General features: G+C 37.4%; 1 protein-coding gene across 7 annotated transcripts in view; it reads left to right on the forward strand.

The window, feature by feature from the left end:
- The window catches only part of LDLRAD4 (low density lipoprotein receptor class A domain containing 4), a 564,232-nt gene that overhangs the window by 150,049 nt on the left and 387,714 nt on the right, over window positions 1–26,469 (forward strand). Inside the window, exon 1 of one of the 7 annotated variants that reach the window (XM_090285865.1) lies at window positions 9,577–9,656. The exons of 5 other annotated variants lie outside the window; for them this stretch is intronic. The gene's annotated coding sequence lies outside the window, so the exon portion shown is untranslated. Of the gene's footprint in view, window positions 1–9,576; window positions 9,657–25,560; window positions 25,611–26,469 lie in introns of those variants that run through there. One more of the 7 variants, XM_090285866.1, reaches the window with a different exon arrangement.

Genomic DNA, 26,469 nt, shown 5'->3' on the forward strand with positions numbered 1-26,469 from the left:
TGATATTTTTTCTTTTTCCTCAGCTGCCCCAAGGAGTTGTTCCTTATTTTGAAAGTTGAAATTTAGTAAGTCCAGTTTTACTAGGATATGCCTGGTTGTTGGCCATTCTGAGTCAGTTTCCTTCTCACTCAGACTGCCCTGTGTGCCCTTTCATTATATAAGTCTGTCTTATATGCAGGAAAATATTCTTTTAAAAAATATGTTTTATTGATTATGCTGTTACAGTTGTCCCAATTTCTTTTCTCTCTGCTCCCCTCCACCCAGTGGCTTCCCCTTCAATTTCCCCCCCTTAGTCCATGCCCATTGGTTGTGCATATAGTCCTTCTCAACATCTTCCTGTCCACTCCCTCCTACTATGCTTCTTAATTCCTGAATCATCTCCCTCCCTTCCCCCCCGCTGACCTCCCCCCTATATGTTCCCCATACCTATAATTCTTTTTCCACTCTCATTGCCTACTTAGTTTGCCTTTGTTTCGATTCCCTAGCTTCTGTTGTTGGTTGTTGTGATACAGTTTTCATTTTAATGTTCATTGTTTTGATCCTCTTTCTCCTAAACAAGTCCCTTTAACATTTCATATCACAGTGGTTTGGATCTGATGAACTCCTTCAATTTTACTTTGTCCTGGAAGTACTTTCTCTGCCCTTCTATTCTTAATGACAGCTTTGCTGGATAGAGTAATCGTGGCTATAGGTTTTTGCTTTTCATTACTTTGAATATTTCTTGCCAGTCCCTTCTTGCCTTCAGAGTTTCTTTTGAGAAATCCGCTGATAGTCTTATTGGGACCCCTTTGTAAATAGTTCTCTTCTTCTCTCTTGCTGCTTTTAAGATTCTCTCTTTATCCTTAATTTTTAACATTTTAATTATAATGTGTCTTGGTGTGGTTCTCCCTGGGTCCAGTTTATTTGGAACTCTCCGTGATTTCTGGATGTGTAACTTCACAAGTTAGGGAAGTTCTACTTCATTATTTTTTTACATAATTTTTCAATTTCTAGTTCTTCTTCTTCACCTTCTGGCAACATTATAATTCAGATGTTCGCTCTCTTATAGTTGTCCCAGAGGTTTCTGAGCTTCTCCTCACTTTTTGTTTCTTCTTTCTGCACTGGTTGACTGTTTGTTCCTTTCCTATGTTCCGATTTGTTGATTTGATCCTTGGTTTTCCTTCCCTCACCAATAGTTTCGTATGTGTTTTCATTCATTTCAGCAGGACTAGCCTTCATTCCTTCCCCGTCTTGATTAAGTCCCGCTGTTATTTCTGTAAGCTGTCTTATAACTATAGCTCTGAACTGAGCCTCAGAAAGGTTATCTATCTGTTCATCCATTAATTCATGTATTTGCTTTCTGGTCAGCTGCCTGATTGGGATCTCTATCATTATTCCTGCCATCCTGGCAGTTTTTTGCTTCCTGGGGGGGGCTGTCACTACGCTATAGGGGGTGGAGCCCCACACACTCGTCACTACTGGGTGACCCTTCTCACCACACTGTGGCGCTTTGTGTGGGGGCGGGGGTCCAATATGGATTCCTCCGTTCTCTCTCTGCTGAGAGACCGGGAGCCTCCTCCTCCATCCCCACACCCTCTGGGCCTCAGTCCAAGGCAATGGGTGTCTGCCTTCCCCAGCGTTGGAATCATGAGCTGACGGGTTTGGTCTGCAGTTAGGGGTGCTCCCCAGGTACTTCTCACCTCCCCTTAAATATGGGTGTCTGTGCTTACTGCAGTGCTGTCGCTGTTCACTACTGCTGCCGCCACTGCTGCCACCAGCACAGCTTGACCCCTCCACCCCGGCTATGTCCCTCCTACCCGTCCAGACGAGCACCAGTTGTTTATAATGTATACGTTGGACTTCCATGTAGGTTTATTTTCTGGGACTTCTGGTTATTTTGGTTTTGTAGTAGTGGTATTCCTTCTTAGTTGTGGAGGGAGATGGAGCGTGTCAGTCTAGGCCTCCATCCTGGGTGGAAGTGTGGGAAAATATTCTTGGGTAATGTCTTTAAATGTTTGTCCATTTACATGATTTGTTTTTATATTTTAAAGGTTCCAGTTATGCACATGTTGACTTTCATTTTCCTTTATCAAAACCTATCATTTTTTTCCCCAGTCCTTCCTAAATCTTACTTTAGTTCAGTTTCATTTTATTGGCTTTCCTTTCTATTTGTTATCCACTGCTCTTTTGTCGTCTGCAATATTTTTTCTGTCTTGTGCTCATTTCAAACTCACCTTCATTTCTGTGACATTTTTCCCCTAATTTTTTTTTTTTTCTGATTTTTACTAGGTCATTCTTACCAGTTCTACCTTGAATTCTTACATTTGTATTTTGTGGTCTTTTTTTTTCTTTGCCTTTGTTTTCATAGAAGTGATTGCTTCTCTCTTTCTCTCTCTCTCCCTTTTAAATCCTCACCCAAGGATCTGTTTATTGATCTTAGAGAGAGAGGAAGAAAGAGAGAGAGACATTGATATGAGAGAGAAACATGGATTTGTGAGAAAAGCATCAATTGGTTGCCTTCTGTATGTGCTCTGACCAAGTTAGGTTTCAAACCTGAAAACTTTCTGTGTACAGGACAATGCTCTAACCAATTGAGCCACCTGGCCAGGGCATGATTGCCTCTTAAAGTTTTAAAATTTTATGGTAAAATATTTGGTCACAGCTTGATATGCCCAAATGGCAGGATATGCCCAATGGCAGCATTCTAGGGAGTATTCTTTGTCTCTTGGTAAGTTTTATGGTTTTGCATTTTTTCATTGGAATATCTTTTTAACTGCTTTTTTACAATTCCCTTTTTACTACTTATTACTGGGTGAGTTGGATTTTTCAAAACCAGCTTTTTGTAAAAAGTATGAGGAAGCTGCCAGTGTAACTTTCCAGGCTTCACACCTCAGTGCCTACCTCCATCTGAGCTGCATCAGAGATAGGGCTCTTTTCTACAATTATGGCTTATTCATGAGAGTTTTTCCCAGCTCTGAGATATTTTGAACTGTCTTATGTGCTCTGATTCTCTGAATCTTTGTAGATCCTGGAGTTATTCTGCTACTTCCTTGCCCCTGCCATGAAATATAGCTTGTGTTCTTCAGTATGTGATCTTCAGTTTCAAGTATGTTTTTGTTTGTGGTGCATGGGATCTTCCAACCCTGAGTCATTTCATTTCTCTGTGCTTTTCTTCTTTGCTTCCCTCTATGCACGTTAAGCCCAATTCTGCTTGCCTCTGGCAGTTTTTACAGGTTAGTTTGAAGTCTGTAGATTGTATCTGTCTCCTAGTTGCATGGAAAATGGAGTTTGAAAATTCCATACAACTTTTTTCATTGTCCTTTTGTGTTTGTTTGCAGTACAGAGAAGGAAAAAATTTTGTTGTATTCGTTATTATGGATAAGAAAAGTAGTTTCACACAAGTTAAATAACTTTTTTATTGCCATTCAACAATAGATAGAGTGAGGATTCAAAATCAAGTTTAAGAGAACTTGTGCTCTGTCACTATACCTTGGTGTATCTTCAGGACTGGAAATATGTATAGTCACAGCAGCATACTTATATAAGGAGAAAAATCTTGCTGTCTTTGGATAATCACTATAGAGGTAGATGCATCTAAATAGCAAGTGATGACTTTGGAAAATTTTTGCATCTTCGTTTAGTGGGTTGCTAAGAACTTCATGATCTTCTATAGCTTCAAGTTTCCTCCCTCCCTCTCTTCTACCCTCCCTTCTTTCATTTTTTCCTTCCTTCTGTCACCCCAAAAGGAGACTGTAGGTAGATAAGGCTCTGTTCTCATCTACTGTCTTTCGTGAAACTGTTTCTGAATGCAATGTTTTATATTATCTACCATTTTTCCTTTCTGTTCTCCCTTGATTTCTTTTTTTAGAACTGGACTCACTAAAAAATGTGTTCTCTCTTTGTTTTGTTTAAGGGGACTTCTAGTCATAAATTCTATGGAGGTGAGGGAGGAGTGGACAAAATAATATTTTTTTTTAATCTTGTTTAGTTTCACAAGTTTAGAGTGGTTGAGCTTCCTGAAACAAATCTAAAAAAGGTCACACTGGTGCTATTGACTGTGACAGGATCCTCAGCCCTGAATATTTCTATGCCTTCCTTGAATACAACGTTGGTGGATTTGTTTGTGAATGTTTCTGTGAGTGTAAAGGTTATTCTCACACATATGTTTACTCTGTCAAGATAAGGTTCTGGAGAAAATAGAATTGAACTGTGCCATGTTCTTCAGTTTTGCATTTCTACAAAGAACAGTTTAGTTTTCAGAAATTATTGGTAGTTGTTACTCTGTATAAAATATAAGGCTTAGTTGCTGACACTTAAAATAATTGTGAGCTCAAACTTAGTTATTTGTACATGTGTGTACTGTACACAAATTCTAGCTTGTATATTTTTTCTGTTTTTGTTTTTAGCTGGGTAGATTTGTGCGAGACTTGGGGTAGAAGGTAGATAGAGAAGATGCTGGTGTTTCCAAATGATGCTTCCCATTGACTTTGTTTCCTCTGGGTAGGACAATGGTGAGTCTTGGGGATTTTGTGTTTGTGTGTGTGTGTCTGTTTTGGGGTTGGATGAGAGAAAAAACACATTATTTTTTAAGAATTCATAAGATGCAATAGTTTACAATTTTGTTTAGACTTAATTTATAATACATGTGACATAGCAACATATTTTGGTCAGGAAGAGGGAGGGATTTGATAGTTTTATTTTATATATTTCAGGGACTACTTTTCATTGCTGCTTGCAAATAACATTTGCTGATTAAAATAATGACTTTTCAAAAATTAGTGTGTTATGTGGCAAACACATCATCTCTTTAAATCTGTTTTCTTTTTATATATCTGTTCATTATGCTTTGTGTCCTTTTCATATGTAAAGGCAGAGATTTGCATAAACACATAAATAAAATTATAGATAGCCAGAATAGGTACAATAACAAAATATAATGCTAATATGTTTTCTTTTAAGATAATAAAAAGGAGGTTTTTCCTTTTATTAATAACATGACAATAAAAGATTATGTAAACATTTTGAAAACAGAGATAAACAATTTTAAACAGAAAATAAAAATCATTCAGTCTCATTTCCTAGAAATTGGGATTGCTAATATGCTTTTTAACTGTTTTTAATATTGTGTGGTTAAATACACATAACAAAATTTACAATTTTAACCATTTTTAATTGTACAGCTCCATGACAGTAAGTACATTTTTAGTGCTGTTCAACCATCACCACTGTCCCATCTCCAAAGCTTTTTCTTCTTCCCAAACTGAAACTCTGTTCCCATTAAACACTAAGTCCTTAGTTTTCCCTCCCCCCGTCCCCTGGCAACCACCATTGTACTTTGTCTGTGAATTTTACTATTGTAGTTACTTCATGTGATTGGAATCTATAGCATTTCTCCTTTTGTGTCTGGCTTACTTTACTTATATTTTAAGATTCATCCATGTTGTACCAAATGTCAGAATTTCTTTCTTTTTAAAGGTGAGGATATCCCTTGTGTGTGTGGGGGGGGGGGGCATATCACATTTTGTTTATCTGTTTATCATTTGAAGGACACGGGTTGTGTCCACCTTTTGGTGACTATGAATAATGATTTTATAAACATACCTGTTCAAGTCTCTGTTTTTAGGACTTTTGGGTATATACTCAGAAGTAGAATTGGTTGAGTATGGTAATTCTCTGTTTAATGTTTTGAGGAACCACTATGGTGTTTGCCATAGCAGCTGTACCATTATTCATTCCCACTAGCAATGGACAAGTGTTCGTATTTCTCCTTGTCCTTGCCAACACTTTCCCTCCCCTTCTCTCTTCTTTCCTCCCCTCCCCTCCCCTCTTCTCTCCTTTAGAAACTATTCATTTTTATTGGATTTTTTTCCCATTACCATTCATCCCCGCTATACCCTCTTACACTGCCACCCACTGCCCTCCCCCTGAATTCACCACTCTTATTCATGCATATGAGTTCTTTTTCTTTTTTGCTCTATCCCTCCACCTCCCAAACTCCTTTCCTTTTGCCTATATTTTAATCAGTTTCTTTGTTTTTGAGTTGTAGGTGTTCTTTATATACTTTGGATATTAATCCCTTTTCAGATATATCATATGAAATATTTTCTCTAATACTGTGCATTGCCTTTTAACTCTCTTGATAGTGTCCTTTGATGCACAAATTTTAAATTTTCATGAAGTCCAGTTTATTATTTTTTCTTACCGTGTTTCTGTTGTCATATCTAAGAAATTACTGTCAAATTCAATGTCATGAAACTTCCTATGTCTTTTTTTTTCCTAAGAGTTCTGTAGTTTTAGCTTTTATATTTGGATTTAATTCATTTTGGGTGTATTTTTGTATGTGGTGTTAGGGAAAGGTTCAACTTCATTCTTTTGCATATGGATACTTTGTTTTCTCAATCCATTTTAAAAAAAAGACTGTCTTTTGTCCATTGAATGGTCTGGGCAAAAATCACTGAGATATTGATAGGACTTGCATTGAATCCATGGACTCACTGGATAGAATTGATATCTTAACAGTATTAAATCTTCCTAACAATATTAAGTCTTCTATCTTATGAACATGGGTTGTCTTTTCATTTAATTTCTTTCAGTAGTGTTTTTTTAGTTTTTAGCATACAACTTTAATCTACTTGATTGTTTATTTGTAGGTATTTTCTTTTTGATGCTATTTTAAATGGAATTGTTTTCTTAATTTCTTTTTCATATTGTTCATTGTTACTGTATAGGTACATAACTAATTTTGCATGTTGATTTTGTATCCTGCAAGTTTGCTGTATTTGTGTGGAATCTTCTGAGTTTTCTACATATAAGATTGTGTCATTTGTGAACAGAGATAATTTTAATTCTTTTCCAATTTGGATGCCTTTTTCTTCTTTTCCTTGACAAATTGCTCTGACTAGAGTTTTAGTAGTATATTGAATAGAAGTGGTGACAGTAGTCATCCTTGTCTTGTTCCCAATATTAGAGGAAAAGCTTTCTGTCTTTCATCAAGTGCGATATTAGCTGTGAGTTTTTCATAAATGGCGTTTATAATGTTGTGGCATTTTCCTTCTATTCCTAGTTTGCTGATTATTTTTAACATGAGCAGGTGTTGAATTTCATCAAATGCTTTTTTTCTACATTAATTGAAATGATCATATGTTTTTTTCATCATTTGTTAATGTGGTGTATTACACTGATTGATTTTTATATGTTGAATTATCCTTGCAATGAAGGAATAAATCCTGTTTCATCATGTTGTATAATCCTTTAATATGCTGTTGAATTATTTTTGCTAGTATTTTGTTGAGGGTTTTTGTATTAATGTTCATATGGAATTATTGGACTGTAGTTTTACTTTCTAATAGTGCATTTTATAGCTTTGGCATTAGAGTAATTCTGGCTTCATGGAATGAGTTAGGAAGTATTCTCTCATCTTCAGTATTTTGGAATAGTTAAACTTCTTGAAGAACCCATTCTTGGTTTCACTGGTTTTCTCTAATGCTTTTCTATTCCCTATTTCATTTATCTCTAATCTTTGCCTCTTTTAGCAATTTTTAACTTAATGTCTATTTTGCCTGATATTAGTAGCACCCAAGTATTTGTATAGCATATCTTTTTCCATCCTTTCCTTTTCGTCCTATGCATATCCTTAGATCCAAAGTGAATCTCTTGTAGGTGGAACATAGTTGGATTTAAAAAAAATTCTGAATTCTGCCAATCTGTGTTTGTTGATTCAGGAGTTTAATTTACTTATGGTAGGGAGAAACTTACTTTTGTTATTTTATTTTCTATTTCCCTTATAGCACTTTTGTTCATTATTTCCTCCATTACTGTTGTGTTAATTAATTTTTTTGTTAGTGACATGTTTTGACTCATTTCTCATTTACTTTCATGTATATTCTATAAACATTTTTATTGGTCCCTTGGGGATTAGATATAATTTCCTAAAGTTATAACAATCTATTTTAAATATATACCAATTTAACTTCATTGCATATATATTATACTCTTTTATATCTCTGCTCCCTACTTCATGTTCTTGATATCACAACTTATACAGGGTGGGAAAAAGTAGGTTTACAGTTTTTTCTATGGAAAATAATACAGTAATTAATAAATAATAAAGATAAACTATATGTTTCACATACTTACAACTGTAAACCTACTTTTGCCCCACCATGTACTTTTGCATATTGTGTACCCATTAACATAGATTTATCATTTTTTCTTATTCATTTATTGTTTATGTCCTGTAGAAAAATAAAAAGTGAGATTGCAAAGCAAAATTACAGTATTACTATTTTTAATATTTGTCCATATATTTACCTTTTATGGAAAACTTCATACTTTTCTATGACTTTGAGTCACTTAGTATCCTTTTTATTTCAGCTTCATTTACTCCCATTAGCATTTCTTGTTGGGCAAATCTAGTGGTAATGAACTAATTAGCTTTGTTTACATAGGAACGAACGAATGTCTTAAATTTTCCCTCATTTTAAATAAGGCAGTTTTTCCAGATCTAGAATTAGTTGGCATTTCCTTTCCCCTTTCAGCATCTAAAATTTATCATTGTCTTCTAGCCTGTTAGGTTTCTGCTGAGAAATTTAGTGATAATTTTATTGAGGATCTGTTGTATGTGATAGATTGCTTTTCTCTTACTGATTTCGCGATTCTCTTTGCCTTTCAACAGTTTGATTGTAATGTGCCTTGGTTCCAGTCTCTCTGTTTATCCTCCTTGGAGTTTGTTGAGTTACATGGGAAAATTTGGGATATTATTTATTTAAATATCTTCCCTTCATTTCTTCATTTTCTGGGGTTCCCTTAATGCATATCAATTGATCCACTAGTTGGTATGACAAATTCTTTATGCTCAGGTTCACTTTTCTTCAGTTTTTTCTTTTCATTTTCAGAATCATTAATTTCAAATGATCTGTCTTCAAGTTGTCTGATTCTTTCTTCTGCCTGTTGGGTCTGTTATTAAACCCCTCTAGTGAAATTTTCAATTCAGCTTTTGTGTTTTTCAGCTCCAGAATTTCTTTTTGTTTCCACTTTACAATTTCTGTCTCTTTGCTGATACTCTCTTTTTACTGATGTATCATTTTTTCTGATTCCCTTTAGGTTTTTGTTTATGTTTTTCTTTAGATCTTGAACATATTTAAGACACTTGTGTTAAATTCTTTGTCTGATATGCCTGATACCACTTTCTTCAGGAGCAGTTTCTACCTCTTTATTTTCTTCCTTTGAATGAGCCATGTTTTCCTGCCATCCCCCAGTTTTACTGAGATATAATTGACATACGTCACTGCATAATTCTTGTTTTTTGTTTCTTGTTTTTGATGCCTTGTGTTTTCTGTAGAAAACTATGCAGTTGAAAAACACACAGCCGCTTTTCCCTGTCTTTTCAGAGTGGCTACTTGCTAGGGAACATTTTCACTGATAAGTTTGATGTGTTCTGAGTTTTGTTCTGAGCCAGTTGTGAAAGCTTAATGTCTTCTTAGGACCTTTCTGGGTATGTGTCTTGACGGGGCATGTGTGTGTGCTTTTTTCTTTCACCATATACACAGCTGCTTTTATTGAATTTAAAAAATATATATTTATTGATTTTAGAGAGAATGGAAGGGGAGAGAGAGAGCGGGAGAGAGACATTGATTGGCTGCCTCCAATCCTGACCAGAGATTGAACCCGCTACCTAGGTATGTGCTCTGAGCAGGCATCGAACCCATGACCTTTTGGTGTGTGGGATGATTCTCCAATAACTGAGCCACACCTGTCAGGGCTCACATGGCTGCTTTTAAATGTATTCATTCCCTAAGAGCCTCAGCTTGGTTTCTTCTCTCAGCCTTACATGTTCTATTATTGTATTCCTCTTTCTGTAATCTATTGCTACAGTTGTCTGTGGGTCCTGTCATCCCCCTGTGACTTTTACTCATGCTTTCTGTTTCCTGGGGCTTTTCCTAGCCTTAGATCCAAGTTCTGTTGCTTTTTTTGCTGTCTGAGCTTGAGTTAGGTGACACAGAGACCAATCTCTCAAGAGATCCTTTTCCAGAAAGGTTAGAACTTTGCAGAATTAGGTTTGCTCTGCTCCCTCTGTTTTAAGGGAGGAAATTTGGAACTGGGATGCTACCTCTTCCAGATAAAGGCTACCCTAGGCTAGGAAGGGGTTGGGGCAAGTGGTTGCCATGAAACTTCCTACTGTTTTGAATATGGCCTTTTGACTGGGACTTTGGTTGGCTGCTGTAGTTCTTTATTTTCTATAGGTCCCATAACGTTAATGTAGCCAGTTTGATTTGTTTTTTTAAAATATTTCCATGGATGAATAAGGGCTTGGAGCCCCTTAGTTAGCTATCTTGCTGACATTGTGTCTCCAGATAATATTCTTTTTTTCCCCTGATTAATACATCAATAGTTTAACTCAAAGGACTAAAAACATTTAAAGTTTAATTTATTCAACTACTTTGGAAAATGCAACATGAAATTATGTGTCCTCACAGCAAAATTTCTCATCTTGAAGTTTTTATTGTGCTGGTTTAGCTGCAACACAATTTCTTTTTATTCACTAAAAGGGAATATGTTCTTAGAAGTAATGTGAATTTTTGTTTGATTTTGTAGCAAACATAATGTAATATTTTTTTACTGCTATTGGGTGTACACACTTTAGTTTTCACAAATGGTACTATGATTTAGAAAAAAACGTTTATTTGTGTGGTGGAAAGATGTAGAAAACTTGGGGACAGTCTGAACTGATTTACAGTTCCATTAAATAAAAGTGTAAATAGAACTGGGCCTGTGATGACTAAGGTACCATACTTCTTCTAGAAGGATAATGGGTAAATGAGCATCTGAGGCTTCTGAATAGTGTGATTCAGAGACTATTTAACTGGTGTTCTCAGCCCAGAATCTGTTAATGAATCTAAAGCAAACTTGTAAAATATATTTCAAAATAATTTTCCAGAAGATTTTGCTAAAGTTTTACTCAGTGTATAGTTCAGTCACCATTGGGAGGCAGGGGTACATGTTGTTAGATAATGATATATATTCCGTAGACCTTCACTGAGTTCTTCGGTAGTGTAGAGTGAACCTTGTGCCCCAATGCCATCTCCAATGTTACCAATATCCATTTTCATGGAAGTGCTGCTCCAGAGCCTGCAGTTCATACAAAGAGGGTTCCAATTTGACTTAATCAGATGTTTGAAGGGGAAGTGAATGTAAAGAGGTGCACGTCTTTACCTCACTTCTATGCCTTTTTGATACATTGATAATAAATATGATTGATGAGCAGATTATAAACTGTCATACTGTCACACTGTGGGTATGTTTGGCACAAAGTCACAAGGGATCTTTTAGAGGCTGTGGGTGCTTCTTCACTTTGGTCTACATTGTAAAGTTTTTTAGTTCCATGTAATCAGATTTTTTTTAAATCTAAAATTGGAGTGAACCTTAGACACTCCTGATAGTGGTTAAAATTTGGAAGACTTGATAAATGTGGAGATTAAATGAGATGCAAAATTGATCTTCCTATATGTATAAACTGGATGGGTTTTCAGATGCTGTTGAACAGATGCTGTTCTAATCACCCAGCAAAAGAAGTTTAAGGCCCCCTGCTCTTGGTCCTTCCTAAGGAGTTGCTCTTAGAAACCAATTATGAGAGAGTCTTAAGAAGGAGTTGGTGGCCCATCCACATGAAGTAATGAAGGATGTTGGGATATGCTGATGGCATTTGGTTTTCCTACAACGGTGAAAAGCTTGCTTACTATGACCTGAAGTCTGGTCACTGCAAAAGTGACTTTTAATATTCAAGAATCTTAAGTTGGTTTTCTAGAAGCAGAGCCTGAGATATCAATATAGTTGCAAGTGATTTATTGAGGACCTATTATCAGGAATAGGAGATTAAAGAGAAAATGTTTGGGTGGTGGGGGAAGAGTCCAAGCAAGTAAGTGATCTCACCCAGAGTCTCACTTCAGCACCATCCCATGGGGACACTGGAGCACAAATTGCATTGCAGATCAGGAATTAGTCCCACTTTGAGTGAAGGGAGTAGGCATTTTGTACTCAGTGTTGGTCACTCTTGGTCTACTGACTACCTTGGGGCTAGGGCTGGGGATGGGGTAGGGTAGGCCACTGGGCATAATCTCTGAGGGAGGTGGCTCTTGTTTATTTAAGGGGAGTTTTTCTTCTCCTTCCTTCCTTCCTTTTCCCTCCCCTTCCCTTCCCTTCCCTTTCCTTTCCATCTCCCTCCCTCCCTCCCTCCCTTCCTTCCTTCCTTCCTTCCTTCCTTCCTTCCTTCCTTCCTTCCTTCCTTCCTTCCTTCCTTCCTTCCTTCCTTTCTTCCTTTTAGAAAGGGTAGCTGTAAATCATTGGCAGCCAGCACCCACAACTGCTCAGCATGGGTTCAGTACCACTAAACCATGTTTTCACTGGACCCAGATAATGTAAATACATTGTTCTACTCTAGCACATTTGATTTGTGGAAAAAAAAAAACTTTTATTGTTCACTTTTTAAAAAAGATTTTATTTATTTATATTTAGAGAAAGGGGGAAGGAGAGAAAAAGAGAGGGAGAGAAACATCAATGTGTGGTTGCCTAGTGAGTGCCCTTACCTGGGAACCTGGCCTGAAACCCAAATATGTGCTCTGACTTGGAATCAAACCAGAGACCCTTTGGTTTGCAGGCTGGTGCTCAGTCCACTGAGCCACACCAGCCAGGGCTTATTGTTTACTTTTAATGACTGTTTTATCATAAGTCATATGGAGAAGATGCAGCGGTGTAGAAAGAGGAAAAAGACAGGAATATTATTAAAAATTAAAAATTTTCTTCTAATTAAAATTTTAATTTTTTATTGTAAAATAAAACATACAGAAATATACAAAATATATAGTTTAGTAAATTATTCTATGGTAAACATGCCTCTAACCACTATTGAAGAACAGAACTTTTTTATCCACCCCAAAAAGCCCCAAAATGTGCCACTTTCCTAACACATCCCATTTCTCCCTTCTTCCTTCCAAAAGTAACCACTATCTTGACTTTTATAATGATTATTTCCTGATATTTCTTTGATTTTTCTCATCAAAGTTTAATCTACTGAGTAATCTTTCCCAATTAAAAATAATATATTTTTTAAGTTTCTATCCCTTTGTTTCCCTGGAAGTTTGTTTGTTAAAGATGTGGGATGTATTAACCTACAGATTCCTTGACTCTGGATTTTGGTACTTGCACAGTTCTAGTGAATTCAACATGTTTCTCTGTTCTCTGTGATTCCTGTAAACTGGTAGTTCTATCCAGAAACTTGATTAGAATTTGGTTTCTTTGCCAATTCTAAAAGATGTGTTGTGTTCTTTCATAAGGAATCATGTAATATTTGCTTTTCCAACTTTTTTTAATGTTATGTTTTTATATTCATTAGTTTATTGAGGGCTATAAGCTGGTAATGTTGTAATTCCATTATTTTGGTTTTTATTAACAGCTGGAGGATTTTTGTAAGGAGATGCTTCACCTCATCTACCATTTAGTTACCTGGTGATACAGTTCATATAAATATTTGATGTTCCTTTTAGTCATCAAGTTTCCCTGTCATATTAAAAAATGGGTTATTAGCTTTTGAAATATAATTATGAGCTTATGGATTTAAACAAATGGGTTTCAGTCCATTACAATTATTATTATTATTATTACTGAAGTTTAAGTGGTCCTACTGCTGACTAATTAGGACCTCTTACAGTTGTCTGCTGAGTTCTTTTGACATGACCCTAGTAGTTTTTTATGGTTTTCCTGTTATTTGTTATGATAAGATATTCCAGGTTCATCTTATGCATTTTCTGCGCTAGACCTGGAACCAGCCATTTTCCCAAAAAGCCCTAGTTTATTTTAATGGGAAATTGCATTTCAAGAGCATAGTCTGAGTACTAGGGATGCTCACTGATACTAGGTTATTGTTTTTAGACTTTTCAGTGGATAGAGCTAGGCATGCACTATACATATTATAAGTTAAAAGATCTTGTGAATTTATCTAATATATCAATTCAAATTGAGAAGTTTGGTATTACTGGATTTTTAACTAACCTTTTCTATATTACACTTCCTTATGATTTTTCCTCCACATTGAGAATCCTGGTTCTCTAGGACATAAGGGATGATGGAATTAGAATATTTCATGTTTACTCATTAGAGTTATCTCATTTTACATGTACAACAGAGTTAGAAGAAAAATACTAATACTACCACTACCAATTACAATTACTGAAAACATTTTACATGAGAGGAAGGGAGATTCTAACCCTGTACTCTTTGGATGTGTTTTCAGTAACTGAAGTTTAGAAGGATGGTACTAAGATCTGAATTTCTGTGTCTCCCCTAAGTTCATATGTTGAAATTTTAACCCCCAAGGTGATGGTATTAGGAAGTGGCGCCTTTGGGAGGTGATTTGGTTATGAGGTAGAGCCTTCATGAATGGAATTAGTACCCTTAATAAAAAAGACACTAGAGAGTTAGCTAACCCCCTCCACTATATGAAGTTACTGGGAGAACATGGCTGTCTATGAGGAAGTGGGTCCTCACCAGATACCACACAATGAATATGTGAACACCATGATCTTAGACTTCTCAGCCTCCAGAACTGTGAGAAATAAATGTTGTTTATAAGCCACCCAGTTTATGGTATTTTTGTTATAGCAGCCAGAATGTACTAAGACAGATGGCTTACATTTTTAGTTGGAAACAGTAAATATATTATAACAGAATCATAACTCAGAAAGATTTTGATATGCTAGAAAAACTCACACAAATATGATGATATTTAACATGGATAAAAATAAAGGTCTGACCTGTTTGGGTTCAGAAACTCAGTTATGTTATTTTAGGATGGGAAAGTTAAAAAGACTGAATAGAGAAAGGGTTAGTAGTAAAATAAAACATGACAAAGCCCCAAACTGTGATATACATAAGAAATATGAGGAAGCTGAAAACAAACTGAGCACTATTATTGGATTTTCAGGCTGCCTTCATTCTTAGAAGACTAGTGTCCAAATCAGTGCACAGAAGCCCATATTGGTCAGGCTAAATCAGTGGGCATTGAGATGATTCAGAGGCAGGAACTCTGATGGCTGAGAATTTGGACATCACATCACATGAAAAGCAACCGAGGAGCTCAAGGATGGAGAGAACTCCATAGTTGTAAGACAAAGGTCTTTGAATAAAAGGCCTCCTTCTTCAGTGGAGGTAGCAGTAGGTTTTTGGCACTTCTTGAGATTATCAGTCTAGGGTCTGTTGGTACGAGATACAGGGAAGCAAAATTCTGCTCCATTTTTGTAAGGTAGTTTCTAACAGTTGGAGTTACCCCACAATGGTATTGACTTCTTGTCAGGTAATGGGCTTACTGATTTTACAATTGTTTAAGCAGCTTAAAAGCAAAGTCATATTATTATCTACTAACTGTAATATTCTGATGTTCCATTTGCTATGTAATAATAGCAAGGAAAGGATTGCATATTTTTGTGGCAGATAAACATGTTTGTGAACTCATTTTTTTGAATTTAATTCCCGGGGAGTTGTCTCTTGTGGACCCTTAGGAAACAGTGCCAGTTGAATTTGATATTATAATCTCATAGATGATAAATAATATGAATGTTGGTACTTCATCAGAAATATTACCCCTAAGAATTAAACTTTCTAGTGGCAGCTACATTAAGCACATCTTGGTGCAGGCCAATTATAACAACTGCAGAGGGTTCAGATTCCTCCAATGTGTTTTACCCTCAATGACACTATTCTTGAGATTGGCTCGTATGTTTCAAAGGTTTCCTTCCTACTACCAGACATACACCTGAGACACAGGAGGAAATTGATGTTGTGTTTCTATTTCTGACCTTTGAACTCCATGAAACTAAGGTATTTTCAGCTTCTGATGGAGCACAGAGAATGAGAGCTGGAGGCAGGCCATGGAATGCAAAGCCATCAGCCTACAGTGAGTCTCAGAGAATGGTGTCTGTCTTGATAAGTGATTGACGAGGCTTGGCCACCCAGGATCTCAGCCAAGTTCACCCTACGGAGGGCCTCGGCTTTCAGCTTTCATTCTAGTTATTTCTCTCATTAATAATGGAGAAAAAAAATTGTATCTTTGAGCCACTTTGGGAACAGGTTTATTTTAGGGTCAGACTAAGAATAAAATATCCTGTACAGCATCTCTTTTCAGAAAACAATGTGTTCTCTGTTCTCAGGGAGGTTATAATCTAATTGGGGATGTAGCAAGATAAGTATGGGTAAGGAGATATACAATATTACACTGTTTCCAGGAAGGGCATTACTAATATTTACCAGTTTAGTCTCTACTCTCAATGTTAACATGTGTTTTGTCTCTTTAGACCTTCAGCCTCCATTACAGATATCAGTGCTAAAATAAATTGGTATTACAAAAGATCCCTGAATTTTTAAGTCATAGAATTTCCAGGTCATACATACAAAATGACCATAAATATTTGTAAAAAGAACACAAGTAAACATAATGTGGATTTTCCAATTTCTGACCTAAATGTACTGGCCTTTTAAGTTTATTTACAAAGATAATTTGATTCAAAAAAGAAATATCTAATATCATTATCTGAAACGTAAATAGGCCATTGAGAGGCAGGGCAGTTGGACTCCTTATCACACAAAGCCTCTCAAGAGTGGAAACTGACTAAAAGAGGAAGACAGACATGCACTGCTTTTTCACTTTGCCAAGTAAGGGGGTGGGGTGGATATGAAGGCATCCATTCCTGGCCTCAGAATTACAGGGAGAATTTGGTCCCTTTGTCCCCAGAGGAGGAGGCACATGAATGGGAGATGAGTATAACAACCTCACCAGATTTTGCATTAAGAATTGTCTTTAAGGTTTGCACCACATATTTGGAGTTTGAATGTATTTTGTAGATATTGGGTTATAGAGAGAGGGAGTGGGGATAGCTGCATATGTTTAATGTCCTAAACACCAAAGCAGCCTGGCAAAGGGAGCCTATTTCTCATCAAGAAGATCCTTTATGTGGCCATAGGGCTTTTTTTCCATTGTTCACTCAAAATATACCTCTGAATGTAACTTCCTATTTCTTCTGTTGTTTTAGTATACACAGTATGCCAACTTTTCTGGTGATGATTTCTAGTGAGGGAGAGACATTTGGGATTGAAGAAGAAGATATACATATTTCTTCCAAGTTCTAAATGCTTCTTGTTGCACTTCACTTTGGAAGGGTGGTTCCATGGTGTTAAGTACATCCTGCCAGAGAAGATAAGCCACTGCCACCGTGGCCTTATTTACTGGATGCTTAGGATGCCACCTTTCTGGACCTTTCCCATGTGTGTTCTCTCATGGGCTCCAGGGTAAGTAGTTTTGTGGGTTGTCTGGATGACATCATTGCTACCTTCATCCTTGATACGTATTATTGCTGTAGTGAAGACTATACTGATAGAGCTGAGAAGGGCCTGTTGCAACAGTTTGATGGTTGAGAAATGAGTTGCATGTTTCCCATTAAGGGCTTAGCATGATGTCAATGACACACCATGTTTGTTGTTCATGGGGGTTTTGTTCTGGTTAGTCAGAGCAGGGTCACGGCAGAGCCAGGCATACCTGTTCTGATTCCTGTCAGCAAGGGGCTTTCACATAGTTGGCGTGTCTTGACTATATGGTGGTTTAGGTAAGAGGAGCATAAATTTGTGCTCGTTACCCACAGAGGTAGGTGGAATAGGCAAAGACCTGTGTTTGGAAGACAATGTGAACAAAAATGTAAGAGAAGAGAGGCCATATTTGGAATTTGTTATAGTTACTTTGCCTTGCACACCAGCATTTCTGTTAAGATTAGTTATATGTTGTGTCAGTTTATGTAGGAATGTCAGGCAGCAGTTCTTGTCTGATTTTCTCACAGTTTGTACTAAAATAAACATTTCTTGGTTTTTCAGATGTGAGTCACAACTTTACTTGCATACATTTGTGTCAGTTTAGTGTTCTAGTGACCTTATCACTCAAAGTATTTTGCAGTCCAAATAGACTTTACACATGGAGCTTTGGAATATGCCAACAAAGTCTGTAATAGAGTAAACTGTCACATAAGAGGAGACCAAGATATGATTTGGAACAGCTATTTAGGAATACCATAGAGCCACCCTACTCTGATTGTCTGATTCTGAAACACTGCCCTGACAGGATATATTCCAGGTGACCTTTGGCTCTCAGTCTGCTTGCTTCAGGTATGCATTCACTCATTTTCAGAGGAACATTGGTAGAAATATAAACACATCTTAGAAGACAAACTGAATAAAACAATTATAAAATTCCACAGGTAAAAGTAGAAGAAAACAGCTTGATAGAACTAACATTATGGTAACCAATTTAATAGAAGTGAAAAGGGGAATGCAAAGATGATAAACATCATAAATTTATTCTTGAAGGAAATTTAATATTTGTATTAAGGGCAAGAAGGTTCCTTCTGACTCCCATTATGAATATTACATAAAAAGTTGGTGGATCACTGGATATGAGTTTGTTGAATACTTTTATGCCTTCAGAGAGGAGCTTAATTAGAACACTACTATGTTTTTTCTTTGCTTGAGTTATGAGAGCCTGACTTATCTTTTGGGAAAATTCATATTTCTAACCAATTCTATGTGCCATAGTTATCAGTTTAAAATGTCAGCTGGCAGAAAGACCTAGGATAAGGAGAATGGTGAATGGAGGTGGTTAGGCAGGCAGGCTGCAAGTTATTCCCCTTAATGAAAGTCTTTAGGACCAGTGTGGAAGAATATGATAGAAATTTGAATGCAGATTTCTCAAGTGTTCTCATGTGGTTTAATTATCCGAGCACCTAAAGGAGCTTTGTCTAAACAGAACGAAACCTGTTATGCATCATATCAGAGGATTCTAGTAGTCAGCTCTGAGGACAGTTTCACATTTTTTTTCCATAAATGAGCTTTATTTTTATTTTTTTATTATTGTTTTTCAATTACAGTTGTCCCATGTTTCACCCATTGCTCCCCACCACCAGTTTCACATTTTTCACTATCACATTGTCTTCAGTTAGTGCTGGCTTATGATGTTGGCTTTCAGGAAGTGTTTTTGATAGCTAACAATGATAACAGTACTTATCATTTCCACGATAAAATATGTAGTGTCAGGAGTAGTATTGTAATAAAAATAAAATAACTATTAGTTGTAGTCTTATAGATACCTTATGTCTTTATAGTTATAATCAACACTCATTTTAAAAATTGTGAAATGTTTTAATTGCCAAATTAACAGCCCTGGAGCACTTTTTTAGGTAGAATCATAATATGACTTGATACTGCTTTTTACGATACCTGTTGGTGTTAAAAGTGTCTAAATAACTCCATGTACTGTGTGTATTCTTTGCTACCATCTCTACTAGACCTGATCTTGTTATCAGCAAGGAATGAAAATGAATCCTCAAATATACAAAGATCATATAAATGTTCTGTTCCATAATTAACATAGAATGAGTTTTAATATATGTTAAGTAAAAACATTACAATAGGCTATGTAATATGATCTTATATATATATTTAGCTGATCTGAAGGATACATGCCAAGATACTAGCACTGATTAGCTTTGGTGATAAAATTATAAGTATTAATTTTAAAATTAATTATCTTTCCATTCTTTTCCATAGTGAACATTATTGCTTTTTTTTTCATATTTTTTAATGTGTTTTATTGATTATAATATTACATTTGTCCCAATTTCCCTTCCCTCTGCTCCCCTCCACCTTGTGGTCCCCCTCCCTCCAGTTGTCCCCCCCTTTTAGACCATGTCCATTAGTTGTGCATATAGTTCTTCTCAACCTCTCTCTGTCTATTCCATTCCCTCCTACCATGATCCTTAATTCCTATATCATCTCCCTCCCTCTCCCCGTTCCCCCTCCCTGTTGACCTCCCCCCAATATGTTCCCCGTACCTATAGTTCTTTTTCCACTCTCGTTGCCTGTTTAGTTCGCCTTTGTTTCAATTCCCTAGCTTCTGTTGTTTCTTGTGATGCAGTTTTCATTTTAGATTTCATAGTTTTGATCCTCCTTTTTCTAAACCAGTCCCTTTAACATCTCATATAACAGTGGTTTGGATCTAATGAACTCTTTCAGTTTTATTTTGTCCTGGAAACACTTTCTCTGCCCTTCTATTCTGAATGACAATTTCGCTGGATAGAGTATTCGTGGTTGTAGGTTTTGGATTTTCATTACTTTGAATATTTTTTGCCAGTCCCTTCTTGCCTGCAGGGTCTCCCTTGAGAAGTCAGCTGATAGTCTAATTGGGACCCCTCTGTACATGATTCTTTTCTTCTCTCTTGCTGCTTTTAAGATTCTCTCTTTATCTTTAATTTTTGACATTTTGATTATAATGTGTCTTGGAGTGGTTCTCCCTGGGTCCAGTTTTTTTGGAATTCTCTGTGCTTCCTGGACCTGTAAGTCTATTTCCTTCCCCAAGTTTGGGAGGTTCTCCTTTATTATATTTTCACTCAATTTTTCAAGTTCTAGTTTGTCTTCTTCATTCTCTGGCAAGCCAATGATTCTTATGTTGGGCCTTTTATAGCTGTCCCAGAGGTTTCTGATCCTCTCATCTTTGCTTCCCGTTCCTTCTCTATATTCTGGTTTGTTGAAATGAACTCTGGATTTTTTTTCCTCACAATCTGTCTCGTGTGTGGTTTTGTTCCTTTCGTTATGAGTGTTTTTCGCTTCTTTCTCATCTTTTTCCAGATCTTTTGTTAATTCTGTAAGCCACCTGATAACAATGGCCCTGAACTGAGCCTCTGACAGGTTTCTTATTTGTTCATCTGTCAGATTCCTCATCTGTTGCCTGGCGAGTTGTGCCACCGGGATTTCTCTAGTTGTCTGCCTCATTTTGACAGATGCGTTTTGTTTTCTTGGGCCGGCTATAGGGGGCAGTGCCTGTGTATTGCTTTTTTAAAGAAATGTCTTTAATGACAGATATTATTTTGCTTGTGTAGGGGCACATGTTATATAAGTAGCAAGTCATTTTAAAATCCTCAGTAAAGGCATTTTGTTCTGTTTCCTGCACACCTTATGATGATGTTGCTTTGAATAGTACTACCTGTACAAGAGTCTCACAATAGTTTCTCATTGAGAAAAGGAAGGAAGCAAGCAACCCAGCAGGCTTGCTGGATTCAAAGTGTGTGTAATGCTCTGAGAGAGAGGATGCAAGGAATTTAGGAAAGAGCCCTTGTCTGTAAGCAACTTACAGTTGACAAGGCACATGCTTAAAGCAATCAGTAAATGATACAATGTGCTGCTGAGTTGTACAGAACTTGTTAGGAAAGCTGCTCATGATGTGATGTAGACAGTGGATGTAGAGGACATAGGAAGGGAAAGATGAATGTAGATAGGAGTCATTAGGGAAACACTTTGGTATAGTATTCATTTGTTCTTTACTCTGGAAACACGGATGTTCGTCCTTTGAAAAGTCTCCTGTGTAGTAGCACATTTGGTACTCCGGGATCATCCTTTTGCTCTTCACCTTAAGTGTTGGTTCTATGAGTTACTCAAATAGAAAGCTCTATTAACTTAAATTAAATCTTGGTGCTGCCTTCTTGTAGATATATGGAAAACTTTGTTCCTCTCATATGTCTTCATTAATGCTACCTGAAAATGGAAGCTCTTCTGTGGGAAACAAAACAGATAATTCTAGCACAAAATCAGGTTGCTTTTAATTCTGTAGTCACTATGGCAGAATTGATAATTGGTGATATTTGAAGTGCTCTGTACAGAATGGTGAAATTCATTATAAAGAACTTTTTCTCCCTTTTACTCATAGGAAAAACTCAACATTGATTGTTACTTCTGTACATGAATCCCCTCCATTGAAAGCTTCCTTTTCTTACAACACCCAGTTTGTATCTAGACAGAGAGAACTGCCATAAGAGTAAATTGATTTGAAATTGCAATATACTTTATGTAAAAGCCCATTAGACTGAAGTCATTTTGTTTAAAGGGCTGCCTGTCTCAAAGTCACAAAGATTCGCTTCCTGAGTTTTATTAGTTTTTGACCATAAGTACACTGATTATTTGAAATTCAGAGTAGATATCTGTTCACAATAAATTATCTCAGAGTTCGTGTGTGTTCTGTAAGAGGCCCTGGTTACTTTTCAATGGAAGGAAAGAACAGAGCATTGTTTCTTTCCCACATTGTCTCCCTAAAGACAGTTAATAGGATGATTCACATGTCCTTCCATAGAAAAATCAGGATTGTTGGATGTTCAACTGAAATTAAATATTTGATTTTTGAAAATCAGTATTTCATTATCCCTGGATTGACTATCTTATAATATCAGCTTTTAGAAGTCAGGGTCTGTAATTTATTTATTTGATATTTAAAACTTCAACATGAGGAAAAAGTCCTTGAGTAAAAATGATGGTTGTTTGATCGTTAACATCAGAATTCTATCTTTAGCCTAATAGCACCTTGCTTCAAGTATTAAGAATACTTGAGATTCAAGTCTCATTTTTTTTTAAATTTTATTTTTTGGCTCTTCAATTGCAGTTTTCCCATTTTTTTCCCCATTGCTCCCCCACACCCAGCCCACCCCTTCTCCCACAATCATATCCCTCCCCATTGACCATGTCCATGAGTCATTTATACACGTTCCTTGACTAAACCATTCCCTTACTTATCCCTCTTCTCTCCCTACCCCCACCCCCTCTCCCAACCCTCCCCCCTTTCCCTCCTCCTCCCCCTATTGACTGTTATTCTGATCCTTGTTCTATTTAGTTCATTTCTTTATGTTCTTTAGTCTCCTGTATTAGGTGATATCATATGGTTTTTTTCTTTCTTTGCTTGGCTTATTTCACTAAGCATAATTCTCTCTAGTTCCATCCATGCTGTTGCAAATGGCAGGAGTTCCTTCTTCCTCTCTGCTGCATAGTATTCCATTGTGTAAATGTACCACGGTTTTTTGATCTACTCATCTACAGATGGGCACTTAGGCTGTTTCCAGCACTTAGCTATTATAAACAGTGCTGCTATGAACATAGGGGTGCATAAATTCTTTTCAATTAGGGTTTTAGGATTTTTTGGGTATAATCCTAGCAGTGGAATTGTTGGTTCAAAAGGCAGTTCCATTTTTAGTTTTTTAAGGAAATTCCATACTGTTTTCCATAGTGGCTGCACCAGTCTGCATTCCCACCAACAGTGCAGTAGGGTTCCCGTTTCTCCACATCCTCGCCAGCACTTGTTGTTTGTTGATTTGTTGATGATGGCCATTATGACAGGTGTAAAGTGGCATCTCATTGTGGTTTTTATTTGCATCTCTCTGATGGCTAGTGATCAAGTCTCAATTTTAAGGCAAAGTTAATGAATACTGGCCTTGGCTCCTGACCCTCTGTCTGTAAACAACTTCTGTGGGAATCTGGGTCATGCCTGATCTTTATGGTTGGTGTCTAAGAACCATTCATCATTTTAGGGTGTGTCCTTGAGACCACTGTTGAGAACAGGGCTCTGAGCCATATTCAACAAGGGTTAACCTGTACACAATTACTATTATTATAAAACATTCAGAGGTGGAGGGCATTTCTTGGCTATTTAATACAATCCTATGGGATGGATAAATCCCTCTTTATTACTGTCAACATGTAGTCATTCCGCCTTTTTCTTCGACAACTGCAGTGATGGGGAGCCTGCTGCTTCATGAGGCAGCCTATTTCAGTTTTGCATGATTATTATTAAGATCTATTTCCTGTCAGTGGGTTGGAACCATATTTTTTACTCAGTGGTTGTAGTTCTAAGCTATGTAGAGTCCTCCTGTTGGCTGTCTGCATGAAAGTCCTTTGGATATGTGGAGGAAAGTATAAAACCCACTCCAGTCCCTCTGAGTCACAACCTGTGCAGATGGAGCTTGGAGTCTTGATTTTAAATAAAATCCCAAATGCTTTTGATTGATGCAGAATCTGAGAACTATTGTTGGGAGGGAGACCAGTGAGTGGACTGTGAAGCATGAGAGCTGTGTATCAGGTGTCACAGACAGCTGGGGGTGGATATAGTGCAGAGAAGGGCACACAGAGTTGGAGGACTTTCCTGGAAACATTGAGACTAGCAGATAGCAAAGGGTGAAAGGGGTTTCAGACCTGTGTAGGTCATTTCTTGGGCCAGGAAGGGGCCTGCTGGATTTAGGGGCAGGCAGCAAGCCTGGTGTGGCTGATTGTAGGGACCTGAATGGGAGGCAGGCTAATAGCCTGGAAAAGTCATGCTCAGGAATTACACATTATACCCTGAACTGGGGAACCACAGTCAATTTCCATCTGGAAAGCCCTAAACAGGAAAGTGTTCTAGACATGTAGCTGTGGTAGTATGAGTAGAATGGACCAAAGATGGTTGATGGACATGTAGGAGGCTGAGAGTGCAGGCTGGGAACATGAAGGGTCTGGGATGACTGCACTTTCTATTTTAAGTTAGGGAGTATAAAAAGAGAAGGAACAGGTTTGGGAGGGACAGTTTATTTTCTGATGGTTTAAAATTGGGTGTATTTTGGTATATCCAAGTGGGGTTAATGAGGAAGTGGATTTGGACCTCAGGAAAAGTTTCCTGAGCCAAAGTTCCAGATTTGGGGATATCAGCACATATAGCTGTCTCTAGAAAGAAAAGATGAGAAGCGTGATAATGGGACACCAACACTTAAGGGATGAGCTGAGGAGGAAGAAGCAACAAAAGAAAGAGAAGAAAAGCAGACTCATCCAGAGGGGACCTCGATGTCAGGTGCTACAGCAGGATGGGGAGAATGCATGTAACTGTTTGGCCATGTGATGTGGGTGCTGCCCCCTGGCCTGGACAACCTTTCAGTTTTGGCTACTTGCTGTTTAAGGAGCTACAGTTACTACTTGTCCAATCTACACCAGAACTTAACTTTAAAGATCATATTTAAATTGAACAAATATTAAAAACATAGATATAAAGCAGTTATTCTCCATAAAGCAACTCTGATTTTATCCATCTGTTGTCTATCTGTGGTCCATTGGACCAGGTAGATGAGACCCTACTGTGTGCCAGATGGTTTTCTAGGTGCTTTCATGGAACTTACCTGAATCACTTCATTTATATTACATATTTCCCTATGCACTTTCTTGTAGGTGTTTCAGGACGAGGCTGTTTAGGAATACCTGAAGTTTTAGAAGGTGACGCTAGTCAAAAGCTTGTTTAAACTTTGTGCCATTCATGAATTTCTTGCTTTATACATTTTGGGGTGGAAAGGGACCCAATAGATTTCTAACCCATTTCTCCCTTTACATGTGAAGAAACTTGAGACCAGAGAAGCTGGATTAGTTGTCCAAGGTTATAGGGAGGGTGGCGGGAGCCCAAGCCTGAATGAACTGAGTTCTCTTTACTCCACGAACCAAGCACCATCTCCCTCTTGCCTGCTCCTTTTTAAACCTGAATTTGTTTACCCTGCAAAGTGCTAGGACTTTCTTTTATGGCTTCTTTTTTGTCCTATTTATTTTTTCACCTATTCTGAACTACTGTAGTTGGGAGGAGAAGAGGACAAACTGTTTGGCTTTCTTTGTTTTGTTGTGATTTTTGTTTATTGTTTGTTATCATAGGTGCTGGGTCCAGCTACACAGCTTCTGGGTAGAAGTGATTGAATGGCTCATCCTTAGGGCCATAGTCCCCACAGGTAGGAGAAGGGCACTTTTTCTTATTCTTCTGTGTTCTGGAGGTCATGAGGGTGCTATAGCCCTGGCCCTGCTTCTATGGAGAAGCCAAGTTGGTGCAGTCCAATGAGGTTCTTTTCAGTGGGAAGTCAAATTTTGTTAGTCTAACCTCATTGTCTTCAGCAAAGCTTTTAGTCTTTCTGACTCCAGTCTTTCTTGTCCATAAAGAAGAAATGGGTGAAACTACTTGACTGTGGGAAAAGACCAGCCTCATAATAGATGTGAAACAACAATACATTGTAAAGAAATATATACACATTTCAATTATTATTTTGAAATACCCATCAGAATTGAAAAATGATCCATGGTCTTCTTTAAGATTAACTATTTGACAGCTTGAAGTTCTGTGATTCACAGTCTGTGGAGGAAGCATGTCGGGGTAGATAGCAGGAGCTCATCACTAGGGAGGCAGGACTGGAAAGGATTAGAGCTTCTCCTGAGCACAGCTGGATGATAGCCCTGCAGTGTGTGTCACATTCTCAGGAAGCAGAGAGGTACTTGCAAAATGGCAGGAAGCCACATATGCCACAGGATGGGCATGGGGTTTGGGAGGAGCGTTTCGTTTCAGGTTCAGGACTGGGAAGAGGCCATGAGATGCCCTTAGTCCTACTGATCATGCTGATGTTGGTGTGAGAAAGCATCCTTGACAAACCCTTCTTTCTTTTTATCCAAATTACTTTGATTTCTGAAAGCTGAGAGGAGTTAGTAAGATTTCCTAAGTGCTCTGAATCTCTGAGGGCAGACCTGCCACCTCAGTGAGCATTGTTTCCAGGCTCTAACAAGTTTACATGTTGGATTAGAAACACTAATGAGATTTTTTAA

Source organism: Furipterus horrens, unplaced genomic scaffold (assembly GCF_987537825.1).
Source record: "Furipterus horrens unplaced genomic scaffold, mFurHor1.1.pri manual_scaffold_8, whole genome shotgun sequence".
Taxonomy (NCBI): domain Eukaryota; kingdom Metazoa; phylum Chordata; class Mammalia; order Chiroptera; family Furipteridae; genus Furipterus; species Furipterus horrens.